The 18,213-nt window shown below is 39.1% G+C and overlaps 1 protein-coding gene across 2 annotated transcripts in view; it reads left to right on the top strand.

The window, feature by feature from the left end:
- Positions 1-18,213, top strand: part of THEMIS (thymocyte selection associated) — a 233,251-nt gene that overhangs the window by 43,244 nt on the left and 171,794 nt on the right. The window lies entirely within an intron of this gene.

Raw genomic sequence — 18,213 nt, 5'->3', positions numbered from 1 at the left:
AATCTCTGTTTCCTCAACTATAAACGGAGGACAATATAACACCTACCTCTTTATCCTTATATAACTTGCTTTGTATTTGATTGAATGTTGTCTCCCTAGTTAGATTGTAAGCTCCTTGAGACCTGTCTTTTGCTGTTTTTTTGTATCCTTAGAGCTTGGCACTTTGCTAGCACATGGTATGCACCTAATGTTTATTAATTGATCACTTAATTAACTCATAGGGTTTTTGTGAGGATCAAATAAGGATACTTGTAAAAATACTTTGCATGGTGCCTAACACATAATTGGTGATGTATAAATGCCTATTCCCCCATGCACTAGTCCATATGAGAGGTGAGAAGGTATGGTGTAGGGTGGTAGGTTTGGATGTGAGAGATTAGATCTGCATTAAATAAATTCTTCAAACATATGTACAAGGAATTTGTCTTGGAATTCCTGACCAATTCTATTCCATGGGAGATTCACAGTGGTCAAATACTTATAAATATCTGTCCAACATAATTAGAGTCAACTGATCTGCCCAATTCCCCTGGACATTTCTCTTAGTAGTTCACCTGGAAATTGAAATTGCCATTATAATGGTCTTTCTCTGCCCTATCAACCACCAACTCTAGGGATGTGATCAGTGATTATCTAATTTCACACTTATGAACTTCCTGCCCAGGGGTGAGCCTTCTTGGTAATTGGTCTGTCCATTCTGAAGTAGGAAGTTCTCCCATCTATTCAAGTGTCTCGTTCCATTGTCAGAGTAGGGGGGTTAAAGGGTCCCCACTAACTACCCTCACTATTGTGGCTGTGAAGACAGCTTTAGATGGTATAAAGAGAAGTGCCTCTGAAGCAGCAGACCTCAACTAAAATCTCAGTTCTAATTTTTACTCCCTGTGTGACCCTGGGAAAGTCACTTACCTTGCCTAGGCCATATCTGTGAAATGAAGGGACTGGACAAGATCACCTCTCAGATTCCTACCAGCTCTAAATCTATGGTCCTAAGTCACTGAAATCTTACCATCACTGAACTTAAGAAAAGCTTATATGGTGACTCAAGATACAAGACTGAGGAGCAGGGTAAATTAAAACAATAATGGTCAATATCATATCTTTGTAATTATCATTACATAATGATGATTGGAGAAGGGGAATATAATTAACAGAGAACTGGATATGGAATCTGTAAGACTTGGGTTTAGATTTTGCTTTTGACAATTCTGAACACTGGGAAACTGGGAAAGTCACTTAAACTAAGTCTTAGTTTAGTAAACTATAAAATGGGAATCATTATGCCTCTACTACCAGCCTCAAAGAGCTATTGTAGAATTCAAATGAGATCATGTATGCAAAGTACTTTACAAACCTTAAAATACCATATAAATATAAGTTATTATTATCATTTATTACTATTACAGACAGCTTGAATAGAGGATGGATCTCCAAGGCAGGAAGACCTAAATTCAATTGCTGTCTCTGACACATACTGACTATACGACTCTGGGCAAATCACCTCATCTCAGTGAATAAGTCACATAGTCTCAGTGCTCTAAGTTGTATGACTGAAAATTGGAGAAAGGGTTCCAACCGGCGTCAGTAGTGGGAATTTCCTCATCCAGGTATTCCTCATACAAGTGGAGTCATAGGGCCTGTCCTTCTTAATATTATTATAATTATTTTACTACACAATCCACACTTGGCAAAAATTTTCATGATGACCACTAACCCATCAGTTCACACCAACTAATTTAAGTGGGATGGAGTTCATGAATGAAACCTTTAATTTACCAAGCCCTACCTGTGTTAATTGGCCATGGACAACACATTCCATGTTGATAATGAGGGTCCCTTCTCTTTATGTAAAGCCAAAGTTATTCTCACTGTCTGAAAATAAAACCAGAGAAAAGAAAATCAAAACAGTAGTAGCGTTTGTCCCCGCATACATATTTAACATGGCAGGAAAGATGGAGGAAAAATATATTAACCAAAGGCTTTTGGATGCTCTGATATGATCTCAGCACTGCTTATGTGGATTTTCAAACTAAAGATGGGTTTATAAAAGGATACAAATGTAGTTTTTTTATTGAGCAAAATAGCAATCCCAAAAAGGTGATTTCAAAGGCACATGGCTCTTTAATTACAGCCTTCAGGGGCATTGTTTGATCACTGAAAATAAGGCAGCCTCATTCCAGCTTTCTCTGATGTTTGGCATTGTGCTGCAAATATATGCCTTGCTTTGGAAAGAATCAGTCTGTAAAGACTTAATAGATTTAGGTTCTGCATGTTTGTGATGTATTCCTTGGGGTTAAGAGGAAGCCATTAAAAGAAAAAAAGATTCTGATGTTTATATGTGTATATGTATTCCAGGCACATTTTGGCTCCCATGGTACCATAATACATGTTAAATTGCATGTGGCTTTTCAAATGTCATAAAAATAGATGATGCCCTTAGGCCTGGGGCCTATTCTCCTGGTGAGAAGGAGGTTCAGAAGCCTTCTTAGAAGATCCATGACTAAATAAACCAAAAACAAGTACTGGTTTTGGAATCAGAGAAGTTGAATGCCTTTCCTGCCTTGGAATCATCCTACACTTATGCCACCTTCAACAAGTCATTTGCCTTCTCTGGACCTCAGTCGTTTTATCTGTAAAATGAGGTGAGTTGGACTAGTCGTCCTCTATTGCACCCTTCCAGGTCCAAATATGTTTTTCTGTGATTCAGATTAACACTTAAGAGAAGTTTTATCTGTAATAAGGGAATTGGGAAGGCTTTGAAAGGGAAAGGGAAGGCTTGTAGAGGAGAGCTCATTGTTTTCCTTACCTGCTCTTTCCCAGGGATTGAAATTGAAAGTCTCTTCACCACAAGGCTCTCCCAGATGCCACTATTGTTATGGCTCTTAAGTCCTTTTTCAGTTGAACTTCATGACCCCATTTGGGGTTTTCTTAGCAAAGATACTAAAGTGATTAGCCATTTCCTTGTCCAGCTCATTTTACAGTTGAGGAAACTGAAGCAAGTGGGATTACATGACTCTCCCAGGATCACACAGCAAGTGTCTGAGGACAGATTTGAACTCTGAAAGATAGGTCTTCCTGACTCCATGTCTGGCACTCTACCCACTGTGCCACCTAACTTTCCTAGCTGCCATTATCATGGGCAGAATGAAATGTCATCCCCAAAGACAATGCTGCCCTGGACCTTTCTTGGTATTGTTGAGGAAGGGAGTCATGGTGTGAAGCGACCATGTGTTTCTCAGGAAAATAGACCTCTTTTACCTCCTTCATTAGTAAACTCCCACTTGACTTTTATATTCTTTTCATCTTCTCATCCTCCGAGGAACCTCAGCTTCTCCTGAGGACATGTAATTTCTAAACATTCTTCTTCTAATCACTAAATACTAAATAGTAGCTATTTCTCTTTTACCCAGGAACCCTGAGAGTCTTCCCCTCCCAGTTTGATTTTTTTTATTAAAGAGGTCATCCCTTGAGTAACTACTTAAAGAAAACTCTTCATTGAATGGATGTATCTCACTCAAAGTGAGAATCTGATAAGACCTTAGCCTGAAAGGACCAGGGTCTCACATTGCATCCTGGGCTGTCTCTAGTGGTCCTCTATGGTCTGGCCACTGGACTCGGATGGCTCTGGAGGAGAAAGTGAGGTTGGTGACCAGCCCTGCCTCACTCAAAACAAAACTAACTGTAAGTCATGTCATCATCTTGATGTCAAGGTCCTCTCTGAGAACGAAGGACAAACACAGCAATCTTGGTGTGTGAACCTATGATATCACATTTGGAGTCAGGATTAGGAATACTGTAGATTTCACATCTGTAGTATTTCTCTTCCTTCTCTCTGTTGACAGTGCCACTACAGTATTCTAGTAGAGGCTCTCAGCACTTATCTGCCTGGCCTATGGTGATAGCCTTCTAATATATCCACTCCTGTTTTTAGTTTTTTCTCTACTTCCAGTCCATCCTTCTTAGCATTGTCAGGATAAGCTTTCTTATACACAGCTCTGGTCACTCTTTTGCTAAAATATCTTGAATGGCTCCCTATTGCCTACTGAGAGAAGTTTGGTATCTTTTGCTTTGGATTCAAGACCCCGCACAATTGGCAGTAACCTTCTTTCTTAGCCTTATATTTTATTGCTCCCATTTATTCTCTCCATACTCAAGCTCTCTGTATCCTGAGCATACAATGCACTTTTCTACCCCTGTGCTCATGCTATCTCTTATGCCTAGAATGGTCTATTTTCACTCACTTTGCCTATTGAATGCTTGTCAACCTTTAAAGTCCAACTCAAATGCCTCCTCCTCTATGAAGACTTCCTTGGTGTACTTGCTTAGCAATGTATCTTTTCTTTGAATCTTCACATAGAAATGTATACCTTTCTTATGCACTATACAATATTATGCATTAAAGTTATCTGGCTTTTGTCTTATCTCCTTCCTACTTTGTAAATTCCAGGAAGGCAGGCATTATTTTTTTTAAAATATTTTTTTTAACAATCATCAACACACATAAAAATTCAACATATAAAGAATAAGAAAGTTTTTAAAAAAGAGAATTCTACCTTTTGTTTCTCCTTATAATCATAAGGATTATCCTTCTCCTCTCCTCACATAAAACTCCGTGACTTGACTTCTCTATGCCTAGAAATTTTCCAGAATTTAGTGGTAGGATAGTACAAAGGAGGGGAGGCAGAATTGCCTGGGAGAGTTATGTCAACTCTTCAGCTCAATGTTTAGATTTCTCTAACTTCCTCAGCGTCATCCTTCTTCATCTTGTGGGGTGTGTGGGAAAATTGGTCTCCTCTGTTCACCTAAGTGGATCAATAAATCTACTTGTCTTTGTGAAGGGGAGAATAGGACCCGTGATTGAATGGGAAAAAATTATTAAGTCCTTCTATGCACCAGAAACTGTGCTAAACAAATCAATCAGCTGATCAGTCAACAAGTGTGAGAGACTCTGTCTTCAAGAAGTTTGTATTCTAATACAGAGAAACCAAATATAACTGGGAATGGCAGTGAGGGAAGGAAGTAACCGGGGAGTCATAGGAATTGTCCCACAAGGTGCCCTTTCTAGGAACAATGGTGGTATGGAAGTGTTGGTCTGATTACTGAGCCCAGAGCAATAGAAGGAAATGACTGGGGCTCTTATATTTCTATAGTTCTGAATAAGCATTCCCTTCTCTCTTCCATTGACCCAACATACACTACAAAATGTTCTAGCATTTAATCATATCAGCCTCTTGTTTACTAAAATTTTAAAATGTATAGGAATATAATGAAAATTACAGGTAACCTTTATATAGCACTGACCAACCCTGAGAGGTAGGTGCCATTATTATCTTCATTTTACAGATGAGGAAACTGAGGCAGACAGAAGCCAGATGACCTGCCTAGGGTCATATAGCTAAGAAGTATCAGATTTGAATTCAGGTCTTCCAGATTCCTAGGCAGCTAGGTGGTGCAGTGGATAAATTTCTGGACCTGAAATCAGAAAGACTCTTCTTCACGAGTTTAAATCTAGCTTCAGACATTTACTAGAAGTGTGACCCTGGGCAAGTCACTCAACCCTGTTTGCCTCAGTTTCCTCATCTATAAAATGAGCTGGAGAAAGAAATGGCAAACCACTTGAGTGTCTTTGTAAGAAAACCCCAAAATGGGGTGATGAAGTGTTAGACAGTATTGAAATGATTGAACAATAACAACTTCCTGATTCTGAGCTTAGCTCTAGAGAAACTTAGCTGCTAATAGTGTCGTCAGTTCACTTTTATGTAAGGGTAGGTTATTAAGATACTTTGCTTCCCCTTTCCCAATTCTGATCAGGTCATTTGTCAGCACTTTTGTCAAAAATAAAAAGTAAATATGGGAAAAACTCCAATACATCACTCTTTAGTGCTCTAGTCAAAAGGTTCAGTAGGAAGAATATTGAAGTATTTGTCTAGCATTTTCACCAGCTACACTGCTTTTGGACTTCTTTGGAATTCTCCATCATGCCTTGCTTCTCCAGAAAACTTACCATTCTGAAAACTCATTATTCTGCAAGATTGAATCTGCCTGGTACTCATATTTCATCAGTACCCTCTGACCTTCTATGGGACTCTATGGTTGCAGGGCAGGACCGTAAGTCTCAGGGCTTTGATTTAAGGAAGAGACTGAGGACAATCTTCTCCCAATTTCTCACCAGATTCTCTGCTTTTGTACTTCTTTGCATTTCTTTTAATGCCCTCATACCAGGTATTTTCCTATTCTTTCTTTCACCCCTCTCTCTTTCCCAGCTTCAATTCCATGAGAGTAGGGACTGTCTCTGTTTTTATTTGTCTTGGATCCCTACAACTTAATACAGTCCTTATAGCACATAGTAGGTGCTCAATAGATGCTTATTGGCTACTGACTAACTTGAATCTTTTGGTATATCTAAGATATTCTGCCTTTATGTTGCCTATAATTCAAAGGAAACTCTTACCATGGCAAAGCCCAGGTATAGAAGTTATTGAAATGTATGTGGCAACTCCCTTGTTTCCAGTCTGGTCTGTCTTCCTGGTACTTGTTAATCAGTCTATTGTGGGAAGATAGATCTGTTGGGGGGAAAAGGGTAAGGTTAGCTTGTCTGTGGCGTGTACTTTTCCATCCCTCATCCTACCTGCTATTTAGCACATAATCACAGGAGCTTTCATCCCCTTCCCCCTAATCTCTAGCTTCATTTCCCTATGATGTGGCCATTGGGGAAAAGTTGAGACACCATAGCCCTTTTTAAATCCTCTTTTAAAGACATGCCTATCAGAACTGTCTTACTCTTATTATGAAAAGTTGTCTTTAAAAGCTCTTTAAATCCTTGGGGCTGATCCTCAGTGATTTCTATCTTGGTGTTTTCTACCTTGGCAATTTTTTAATAAACTCCAGTTTTGCTTTTTTTATCAGGGTGAAAGGCCTGAACATAAAGATTTCTTTTTAATAAGTGAACCAGGAATCTTGCATTTTTAATGATAGAATGAGTCAAGCTCAACATAAGACTGGATTATTTACCCTTAAATTCTGATAAGAATTTATAGTTCATCTAGTCTAGCCTCCATCTTTAATTCTTTTCTTGTTTGTTTTTCCAACTAACAAGCATTTATTTTCTCTCCCACTTCTTCCTGCTCATTTGAAAAAAGAAAATAAAACCACTGTAACAAACATGCATATAGTGAAGCAAAGAAAATTCCCACATTAGTTACATCCAAAAATAGGTTTTATTCTGCATCTTTAGTCTATCAACACTGTTGGGAGGTGGGTACCATGCTTCATCATTGGTTCTCTGCATTTGTGGGTGGTCACTGAACAGATAATACTTAAGTCCTTCAAAATGTATTTTTTCCAGTGTTGTTATAGAAATAATTGGTTTTCCTGTTTCTGTTCATTTTACTCCGTATCAGTACATACAAATATTCCTGGTTTTTTTCTTAAATCATGTCCTTAGCCTTTTCTCACAGCAAATTACATTCTGAACAAGAACCTTTCCCCTAAGATCTTAACTAAGTGGTAATCCAGCCTCTATTTAATGATCTCCACTGAGAAGTAACCCATCACTTCCTGAGGTCACTTTCTGGCAGCTCTAATTATTGAGTTTTTCCTAATGAGCAGCCTAAATTTGCTTCTCTGACATTTCTTCCCATTGCGCCTAGTTTCTGTGCTTCATCGCAAACAAGTCTAATTTCTCTTCTATATGAGAGACTTTCTGATATATGAAAACAAATATGTTTCCCAAGTCACTTCTCTGAGAGCTCACTGAGCCTTTTTCTGGGCTGTTTATATACTTTTGGTGTCCACATGGCACTCAACTCTCACCTGTGACTCCAAGAAGCTGTAGCATGTACAATGGGGTGTAGGGTGTGTTCAGGGAGGACCACTACCTTTGGTGTGATGGCTGCTGAGCCCTTTCTGGGGCTCTTTCCACCTTTGGAGAGAGTAAGGCTGATGACTTTGTGTAACTCTGGCTCACTTAAATACAAATTAAGCACAAATCAAAAGATATCACCCATACTATTTTACTATCATGCCTCAAAGTTCTGTGTTGATAGGCAAGTGAAGAAGCAGCAGGTATGGATACACTGGGAGCAGTAGTCACAACCCTGCATACAGGCAGTCCAGGCCATAGGGTTGTTTCTCACTGGAAGCTGCAGTGGGACTCAGCAGCCCCCTTGGTGTCTGAGCAGCCTTTTAAGGATCACACTGCTCACCTCCTGGTGTGAGGAAGGGGGCTAGAAAAGTTGCCCTAAACATTATATGCTTACCCAATCCTGGCCTGATTACTGTGGCAGGCGGGGAATCCCACTATGTGGTTGAAACACAAAAAAAATGTACAAAAACATCTGCAAACATTGGTACATGGAATGTGTGTACACACAAACTGCAGTAGACCTGAAAGAAAACTGCTCTTGTTGCAAGAGAACTCAACAGATATCACATCCAAATAGCAGCCCTGAGTGAAACGAGGTTGGCAAATGGAAACCAGCTTACGGAAGTTGAAGCTGGATACACATTTTTCTGGAGTGGTCACAGTTAAGGGGAGCACTGTGAAATTGGTGTAGGTTTTACAATCAAAAGTAATCTAGTTAGCAACTCAGTATGTCTGCCAAAAGAAGTGAATGACAGGCTCGTAACAATTCAATTGCCACTTGCATGAAAATGCCATGTCGCCATCATCAGTGCCTATGTTCCCATCACAACGAAACCTGATGAGATCAAAGAAAAGTTTTATGGAAACCTAGAAACCCTTATCATCAATGTACCAAAAGAAGACAAGTTTATAATTCTGGGTGACTTTAATGTTATAGTAGGCTCAGACAACCAGACTTGCCAGGGAGTCCTAGGAAGGAATGCAGTTGGAAATAGCAAGAGCAATGATCATTTATTGCTGAAGACTTGTGCATCACATGACTTTCTCATTACCAACACTGTTTTCTGTTTACCTAAATGCAATAAAACTTCCTGGATGCACCTTCACAGCAAACATTGGTATTTAATATACTATGTGATTGTAAGGAAAAGAGACAGACAAGATGTGAGAGTGACAAAGGCAATGTGTGATGTAGAGTGCTGGACTGATCATAGACTTATCCTTTCTAAGCTAAATATTTGCATTCATCAAAAGCACCACCCCCAAGGCAAAATGACTACCAGAAGAATTAATGTCGACAAGTTAGAGCTCTTCTCTGAACATGAACAGTTTATTGCCAACTTGGAGGGAAAGTTGAGCCAACATAAAGTTGGCAACAGTGGAGCAGAAAAGGAGTGGGCAGCTCAGAGATTTGGTGCACAGCACTGCATTTGCTCATCCAGGCCAGAACACTCCAAACACTAAGATTGGTTTGATGAAAGTGATGGGGAAATTCAGAAGCTGCTAAATGAAAAATGAGAACTCCATAGGATTTACCAGCAGTATAATTCATCCACCTCTAAGCAGACAGCATTTAATTTCATCAAAAGTAAAGTACAAGCAAAGCTTGGAGAGATGCAGGATTCCTGGTTCAGTGAGAAGGCAGAAGGAATTCAGTTTTATGCTGACAGTAAAAATCCAAAGTGCTTTTATGATTCTCTGAAAGCTATTTATGGACCAAAAACGTATGGTGCTTCACAACTACTCAGTGCTGATGGAGCCCCATTAATTAGTGATAAGGACATGATCCTAGAGAGATGGGCTCAACACTTCCATAGTGTTCTCAACAGACCATCATCAATCAATGTTGAGGCCATTGACTTGATTATCTCAGGTTGAAGTCAATCCCTCCTTAGCTGAACTTCCAACTGAAGAAGAAGTTTTGAGGGCCATTAAGCTCCTTTCATATGGCAAAGCAGCTAGTGCTGATTCTATTTCAGCTGAGATTTACAAGGTAGGGGGATCATTGCTCATAAAAAAGTTGACAAATTTTCCAGGTTATATGGAGTTCATATTTCCCCCTGGAGTTCAAGGATGCCTCCAATGTCTATCTTTATAAAGGTAAAGGGAATAGATTGTCCTGTGGCAATTACAGGGGAGGGTCGTTGCTGGAAAAATTCTTGCTAGCTTCTTCCTTAATAGGTTAATCCTTCACCTGAAAGATAGTCATATACCTGAGAGTCAGTGTGGCTTCAGAAAGGTCTGAGGAACAGTTGATATGGTGTTTGCTGTCTGACAACTACAGGAGAAATGCCAGGAGCAGAACAGAGGTCTGTACACAATGCTTGTACATCTGACCAAGGTCTTTCACCCTGTTAGGCATGAGTGCTTATGGAAAATTATGTCAAAATTTGACTGCCCAGAGAAGTTCATCAATATTGTATGTGAATTTCATGATGTCATGTTTGCCTGGGTTCTAGACAATGAACAAAGCTCTTGTGCCTTCCCAGTCACCAATGGAGTGAAACAGGACTGTGTGCTTGCTCCCATGCTTTTCAGCATGATGTTTTCAGCCATAATGTTAACTGCTTTCATTGAGGATGAACATGGCATCAAGGTCAACTGCTGTATTGATGGTAAGTTCTTCAATTTGAAAAGGTTACAAGCCAAGACCAAAGTGGAAGGAGTGCTGGTGCATGATTTTCTGTTTGCAGATGACTCTGCACTCAGTACAACCTCTGAAGCTGAGATGCAACAAAGTATGGATCAATTCTCTGCTGCCTGTGCTAATTTTGGCCTAATAATTAACACCAAGAAAATACAGATGCTCCATCAGCCACCACCACACCATCCATACATGGAACCATCAGTTACAACAAAGGGGGAAGTTTTGAATGCTGTGGATAAGTTCACTTACCTTGGTAGTGTACTTTCCAGGGATGTACACATTGACAATGAGGTTGATGCAGGAATTGTCAGAGCTAGCTCAGTGTTTGGGAGGCTCTGAAGAAAGTTTTGGGAGAGAAGAGGTATTAGACTGACTACCAAATTGAAGGTCTACAGAACTGTTGTGCTGACCTCATTGTTGTATGCCTGTGAAACAAGGACAGTCTACTAGAGCCATTCCAGGAAACTGAATTGCTTCCATTTCAACTGTCTTAGGAAGATTCTGAGGATCACCTGATAGGATAAGGTATCAGACACTGAAGTCCTTACTTGAACTGAACTGCCAAGCATTCAAACTAAGCTTCAGAGAGCGCAACTCTGAGGGACTTGTCATGTTGTTCAAATGTAAAATGTATGCTTGCCAAAAAGACTATTTTATGGAAAACTCACATGGAACAGGTAATCACATGGAGGTCAGAAGAAGCTATACAAGGACACTCTCAAGGTCTCTTTCAAGAATTTTGAATTTGACTGTGTGACATGATAGACACTGGCTCAGGAGCACTCAGCATGGTGTGCCCACATCTGAAAAGGTACTGTGCTCTATAAGCAAAGCAAAATTGAGATAGCAGAAAAGAAATGTAAGATGTGAAAATCTGAGTAACCTCCCCAAATATTCACACTGACTATCTGTGCCTAATCTGTGCTAGAGCATTCTGAGCTCCTATTGGTCTGATCAGCCACCAGAAGACACACTGAAACTTCCCTCTATCATGTTTATGTCATTTTGATCCTCTTCAAGAATGAAGGACAACACCCAACCAAACAACCAGCGTGTACAGAGGCCACACCTTAGTAGTTGGTACATAAGTTAAACCAGGTTGACAGTAATTAACAGAGTTCAAACCTGTCATGATTTAGGAGATGTCTACCCCAAGCACATGAAGATCTCCCTTGGAGGAATGGAGGAATGGGAGCAATTTGTTCTGAAGAGCCCACAAGGCACTAAGTGAGCCCTGTGGAGAGCTTAGAGCTTGATGAAGCATCAAAGATGCCAAGGTCTTGCACTGCATCCCAGGCTATCGACAGTTGTCCTGACTTTTGCCTTGCCACTGGACTTCAATGATTGCAAGAGACTGAGGCTGATGACTTTGTGCATCTCTGCCTTACTTAAATTCAGGTCATGTTCAAATCAAGATATCACCCAGTGATATCTTTGATCCTCTTCCAAAATGAAGGAAGAACAACTCAGTTGCTTCACCTGATTCTGGTCTGGTTTCACCTTTAGCCCCATCCCTATCTTAGTAATTCTCCTCTGGATACTTTCCAATTTATTTTCTTCCCTAAATTTGCCATTCAGAACATAGTTCTCTGATTGTGATTCTGAGCAAGTCAGAGTAAAACAGGACTACCATCTATTCCAACTGGTACCTGCCCTCTTTTGTTTCTGGCCTGAAATTCATTTTCCCTGTTAGAGAATCTAGAAGCAAAATAAATCAGGAATAATGAGGCCCCGGAGTATCAAACTTGTCTTGGGGTTTGAGTTCACCAACAAGGAATCCCCTCTCACAGGGGTGGAGATTCCCAGAAAAAGAAAAAGCCAAAGCTTACATAGGCTTAATCACTAAGGAGGGGGAAGGTTTCAGGCAAAAGGAGATTGAGAGAACCTGTTCCAAGAGCTGGCTGATTAGATAAGTAAGATACCTTGACCTGAATGACCAAGCTAATTCCTGAAATTAGAGAACTTTTGAAGTCTCCCAGAATGGATGTTCTTACACAATATGTTCTTGTGGAGGGTCATTGGGATGGGAAGCACAGCAAGAAGGTCCTTTAATTGGTGAGCTAATACTAAAGACAAGATTAAGGGAGTTGTGCTCAATTTTTGACCAGAAGTAGTTAAACCTCTCCACTATCCATTACCAGTGGCATATACCTTCCTAGCTATGAAGAGAAGAATCTTTCATTGACCTTCTTCTTGACTCCAAAGCAAAGTCTAAAAGAAATAAATATTATTGTCTTAGTTATTACCATCCTTAGCTCTGTAATATTGAAAATTGATCTTAATTCTATTTTTAAGACTTAGTCAAGCTGGCCTAGAATTTATGCTCTCCCACATGGTGTGAATCTATCCTGGTAATTTCACCCTTTACCTACATTCTGGAGAAATTTAAGGTCAAGTTTTTGTCTTGCAATTTTTGTCTTTCCATTCATTTCAGTTGTATCCTACTCTTCCAATTTGGGATTTTCTTGATAGATACTGGAATGGTTTATCATTTTACAGATGAGGAAACCAAGGCAAACAAGGTTAAGTATCTTACCCAGGGTTACATAGCTAGTAAATGCTTTAGGCCACATTTGAACTCAGAAAGATTCCTGATTCCAGACCTGGCACTCTATCCACTGTATCCCCTAGCTGCCTTGTGACTTGTAATTACCTCTACTTATAATTACTCAGGAAGTCTGCAGTCAGTGTGACTCTAAATTCTATTGTTTTAATTTGTATCTCCACCCTGGTGTTGTCCACCTTTTTAACCTCACCCACCCCTCTGATGTCATTGATCCTCTTTGAGAAAGAGGGACTATCTCAACCACTAACCACTCAACCCAAATTCTTCTTGATTCATCCAAAGATGCTGCAGATTACTCCCATCATCTGAAGTCTAATCCTATTATTTGAGGATCGTTCCCATTTTCTGAACAGGGAGGAGCTGAAGTGATTCTCATCCCACTTCCTTATTAAAATGTTTATCAGACAGGATTGTCTTACCTTTGCAGTGAGGTTCAAATGATGTACTGTCAGACCAGTCAGAAGGGAGGCACATCTAGGATTAAAAGATCCTGCCAATCCTCACTCGGAGTTTTTGGTCATTGCCAGATGCCATTGAACTAGTTTGTTGGTCACTGATAGCCTGATTTGTAAATTGATTATGCCCAGGACCTTTTCAGTTTACCTTAATTTTCAAACATGATAATTTACTTTGGGCTTTAAAGCTCCTCACACTATTCCAACTGAACTGCCTGTTCTTTTGTATTCAATCTCCATGACCCACCTTGGTTTCCATCTTTTAGAAATGTCTCTTTAAAAATCTGAGTTCATTGAGGAGAATGCTGTTTTCCCATACTCATCTCTGATAAGTTGGCCTTTCCCCTTCATTAGAAGTGTGTCTCTTTGTGTCTTCATATTTTCATTAAGAACTTTTTATCTTTTCTCTACTAACCTGCCATATAAAATTTTAAGTCATGGGCTCCTATTCTTTCTTTGAAAACCTTTTGAAAACCTTTCCCTTTAAATCTAGCATTCATGTCAGATTTCCCCCCAGTATTCTTCTTTCTCATGAATTTGAAGATGGATTCCCATCTTTTTTACCCTAGAAATCCATGCCTCCTTGTTAGAATCAGATCCAGAAGAATAATTCACCTTTGTTTTCTTCAGTTTCACAAATGAAATTATCGTTAAAGCAAGTAAACCATATATTAATTCATTTGCTTTTGACAGAGACAGAAAGCTAGAGCTAGAGCTAGAAATAGAGACAGACAGACAGAGACAAATAGAGGGACAGACAGACAGACAGACAGACAGACAGACACACACACACACACACACACACACACACAGATCCAGAAAATATCCAGATAATTGAAGTTGCTGTTCCTGTAACTTGTCTTTATGCTAGTTTTTCTATCTGTTTCATGAAGTATAGATAATTCTTTCTTCTGCCCTGGTGGTTTGTAGTATGCTTCTACATTAATATCGCTTTTGTTGTCCTTACAATAATTCTCATTCAAATGCTCTCCATGATGTTTCTTTCCATTAGTTCCCTTTCTTCCACTAATGAATACATTTGGTTGATATCCAATTCTACACTGCTATCTTTTTAAAGTATAGTGTTCCTTTTAGCCACCATATTTCAATCAAAAGTTCTATTTCCCATGACCCTTCAGATTTGAGTGATAATCTAGAAAAGGTTGGATTCATTCCTTTGCCTTAAGATTTCTACTTTATCTTGCTTATTATCCATACTTCAATAATTTTTAAATATATATGCCTGAGACTATGGGTTTTATTGATGCCCACTTTTCGAATATAATCTTTTATGATTTACTCTTATGAGTGAATTTCTTACACCTGATATTTTCTATGTTATCTATCTTGGCAAATAGACACATCATCATCATAAAATAATAATAGCAATAGCTAATATTGGTATAAAACTTAAAGGTTTGTAAAATATATTACAAAAAAGGATCTCATTTTATCCTCACAAAAACCCTGGGAGGTAGGTGCTATTATTTTCCTTATTTTACAGATGAGGAAACTGAAGCAGACAGAGCTTAAGTGAATTTTCCACAAAATCACTTGTAAATGATTAAGATCAAGCTAGAGTTGAACTCAAGTCTTCCTGACTCCACGTCCAGCACTCTATCCACCCAACCACTTAGTTGCGTCATAAGACATGGATAGATTTCTCCATTCACCATTCTTTTCCATTTAAATACAGGAGGCAAATGCATATTTACTAGCCCTCGTTAGGTATACTGTACACCTGCTAAAGAGGTCATCATCATTTCTATATTTTAAGCCATGCAAAGAGGTGGGGAATCTGTGACCTCAATGCCACATGTAGCCCTCTAGGTCTTCAAGTATGACCCTTTGACTAAATCCAAACTTCACAGAACAAATTTCCTTAATAAAAGAATTTATTCTGTAAAACTTGGACTCAGCCAAAGGCTGCACTCAAGGACCCAGAAGGCTACATGTGGCCTCATGGTTATTGGTTCTCCACTGCTGGTAGGAAATAAAATCAACTTTACAGACACCATCTATTTAATCAGTTGTTTGCTTCCTAAATACAATATCTTACATTTATATAAACACTTATAGAACATATCAGCAAAATAAATGAAACAGATTTTTATTAACCCTGTTTTCTAGTGATAGAAACTGAGGTTCAGTGATATGATTTTGTCCAGGTCATATTCTAAATAGCTAAGGTCCAGAAGAGTACCTAGGTTTTCTGATCTTTAGCCTAGTGTGATTTTTATTGCATCAGACTGCCTTTCCTAGTAATGGACTGTGATCCATTTTTCCTTCCATCCTTAGATTTTTCTCCCCCTAGTTTTTAGGTCATTGTTGAGTCCCAAGAACCTAATCACCTGATGTAGCAAGAATATATGATAAATTCCAACAATCTATGATTTGTTTTCATCCTGACCTCAATATCATGAGCTAAAAATACTGAGAAAAATGCAAACTAAAAGTTTCTAGCATAAAAGTAGCATTTTCTTTGCTTACCAAATAGAGCAGGAAGTTATTAGTCCTCTAGGTCAAGTCAAGTCAAGTTATCAAACACTTAGAGTATTAAGCACTTTAAAATGTCAGCCACTGAACTAAAACTCAGTATACCAAGAAAGACAAAAAGATAGTCACTGCTTTCAAGGACTACACATTCTAATGAGAGAAAAAGCATGCAAACAAGTAGATAGATGCAAGATGTTGAGTCGATAGAAGGCACTCTGAGAGGGAAATGTTTTTCTGAAGAAACAGGAATATGAATTGAATCTTGACAGGGAATATAAGAGGCAGAAGTGATGGAACAGACCATTCCAAGTATAAGGTATGGCTTGTGTTGCTGGAACAGAAGCTGTGCTATTTTGCTTTCATTTTGAAGAGGAGCAATTACATCACAAGGTGATGTCTTAACTTATACATGAATTGGATTTAAGTGAGATAAATTTGCAGAATCATCAGCCTTATTTTTTCATTCATTGAAGTTCAGAGGTAAAACAAAACTTGGAATGATGATGACAATAATGATCCAATGCAGTGGGTGATCTTGGCATCTTTAATGTATGATCAAGCTATAAGTGCTCCACAGTTTCTGCTTCAGCTCCCTTCATGACCATTAGAACAAATTTTTCTCATCAGCCTATTTCTCCAAGGAAAATCTTCATATGTTTAGTGGTAGGCATCACTCTAACTCACCCATGGGTTTGAGACCTATTGGTTACTCTTAACCTGGTTTAGCCCATCTGGCAAGACTTTTACCAGGGTATGATCACTATACATGTTGTAGCTTCTTGGAGCCATTGGTGAGAGTTGGGTGGAGGTGGACACCAAAAGTGGATGAGAAGCCCGGACAAGGGCTCAGCAAGTTCTCATACCAGATATGTTAGTCCTCCTTGAACAACTCATACATCCCTGTGGAGAAAAGTTGTAAAAAGACTGGAAAGGTAGGAAAAAGTCAGGCTGCAAACAGCTTTAAATGCTGAATAGAGAAGTTTATGTTTCATCTTGGAGGTAATAGGCAACTATTGGAGTTCTTTGAGTGTGGGGTTGTATGATGATATCTAAGTTTTAGAAAAATCACCTTGGCTGCTTAAAGAAGGATGCATTGAATTGGGAAGAGATTTAAAGTAGGGAGACCAGGTGATGAAGAATCATCAAAGGAAATTGACAAAGAGCAGTTTGGACAGAGAGGAAAAGATCCAGGACTGCAGCATCACAAAAACCTGGTGAGAAGAATGTATTCAGAAAGAGAAAGTAATCTACAATACCAAATGCTAGGCAGGTTGGTGGCCTAGTAGATAGACTTCTAGACCTGGAGTCAGGAAGACCCAAGTTCAAATCCTACCATTTTAGGACTGGGCAAACCACTCAACTTCTATCTGCTCCAGTTTTGTCGTCTATAAAAGGCGGATGATAACAGTGCCTACATCCCAGGTTGTCTTTTTCTTTTTCTTTTTTGAGGATAAAATAAGATGACATTTGAAACATGCTTTGCAAAACTTAAATTGCTGTACAAATACTCATTTGCTAAATGTTATAAAGAGGTCGAGAAGGAAGGAGATCAAGAAGAGGTGATTAGATTTTTTTTAAATTTAAAAATCATTGATACCTTTGGAGAGGACAGTTTCAGTTTAATGATATAAATATAAAGAGTTTAGAAGAGAGTGAGAGGAAAAGAAGTAGAGATATCTAGTGTGGATAGCTTTCCCAAGGAATTTAGCCATTGTGGGAAGGAGGGAAATAGGATGATAACTAACAGGGCTGGGAGCATCAAGTGAGGATTTTTTAAGTTTGGGAGAGACATGAGTATGTTTGTAGGAAACTGAGTAGGAGCTGGTACATATAGAAAGGTTGAAGATAAGGGAGAGGGAGAGAGAAAAGTGAGATGTGAGGAGTGCTATTTAGAGAGAAGGGGTTGGTTTTGACAAGGAGAATGTCTCCTTCTTCATCTGAGATCAGAATGAAAGAGGAGATTGGGAGAAGATGTCTTCATTATATAAAATGAGGAAGGGAGAAGGAACTCTTGACAGTCTCAATTTTGTCCCATGAAGTTTGAGGCAAAGTCATCGGTGGAAAGAGTTCAGGGTAGAATACTAGGTAGAGGCTTGAGGAAATATGATAAAATTTGAAGCAGCAGCTATGGGAAGCAGGCTAGGCAATGAATTAAGGATTTAGATAAATGTGTTTTTGTGAAACATGA

Source organism: Notamacropus eugenii, chromosome 2 (assembly GCF_028372415.1).
Source record: "Notamacropus eugenii isolate mMacEug1 chromosome 2, mMacEug1.pri_v2, whole genome shotgun sequence".
NCBI lineage: Eukaryota > Metazoa > Chordata > Mammalia > Diprotodontia > Macropodidae > Notamacropus > Notamacropus eugenii.
The sequence above is the reverse complement of the archived record's forward strand: the minus strand, read 5'-3'. Positions and strand labels throughout refer to the sequence as shown.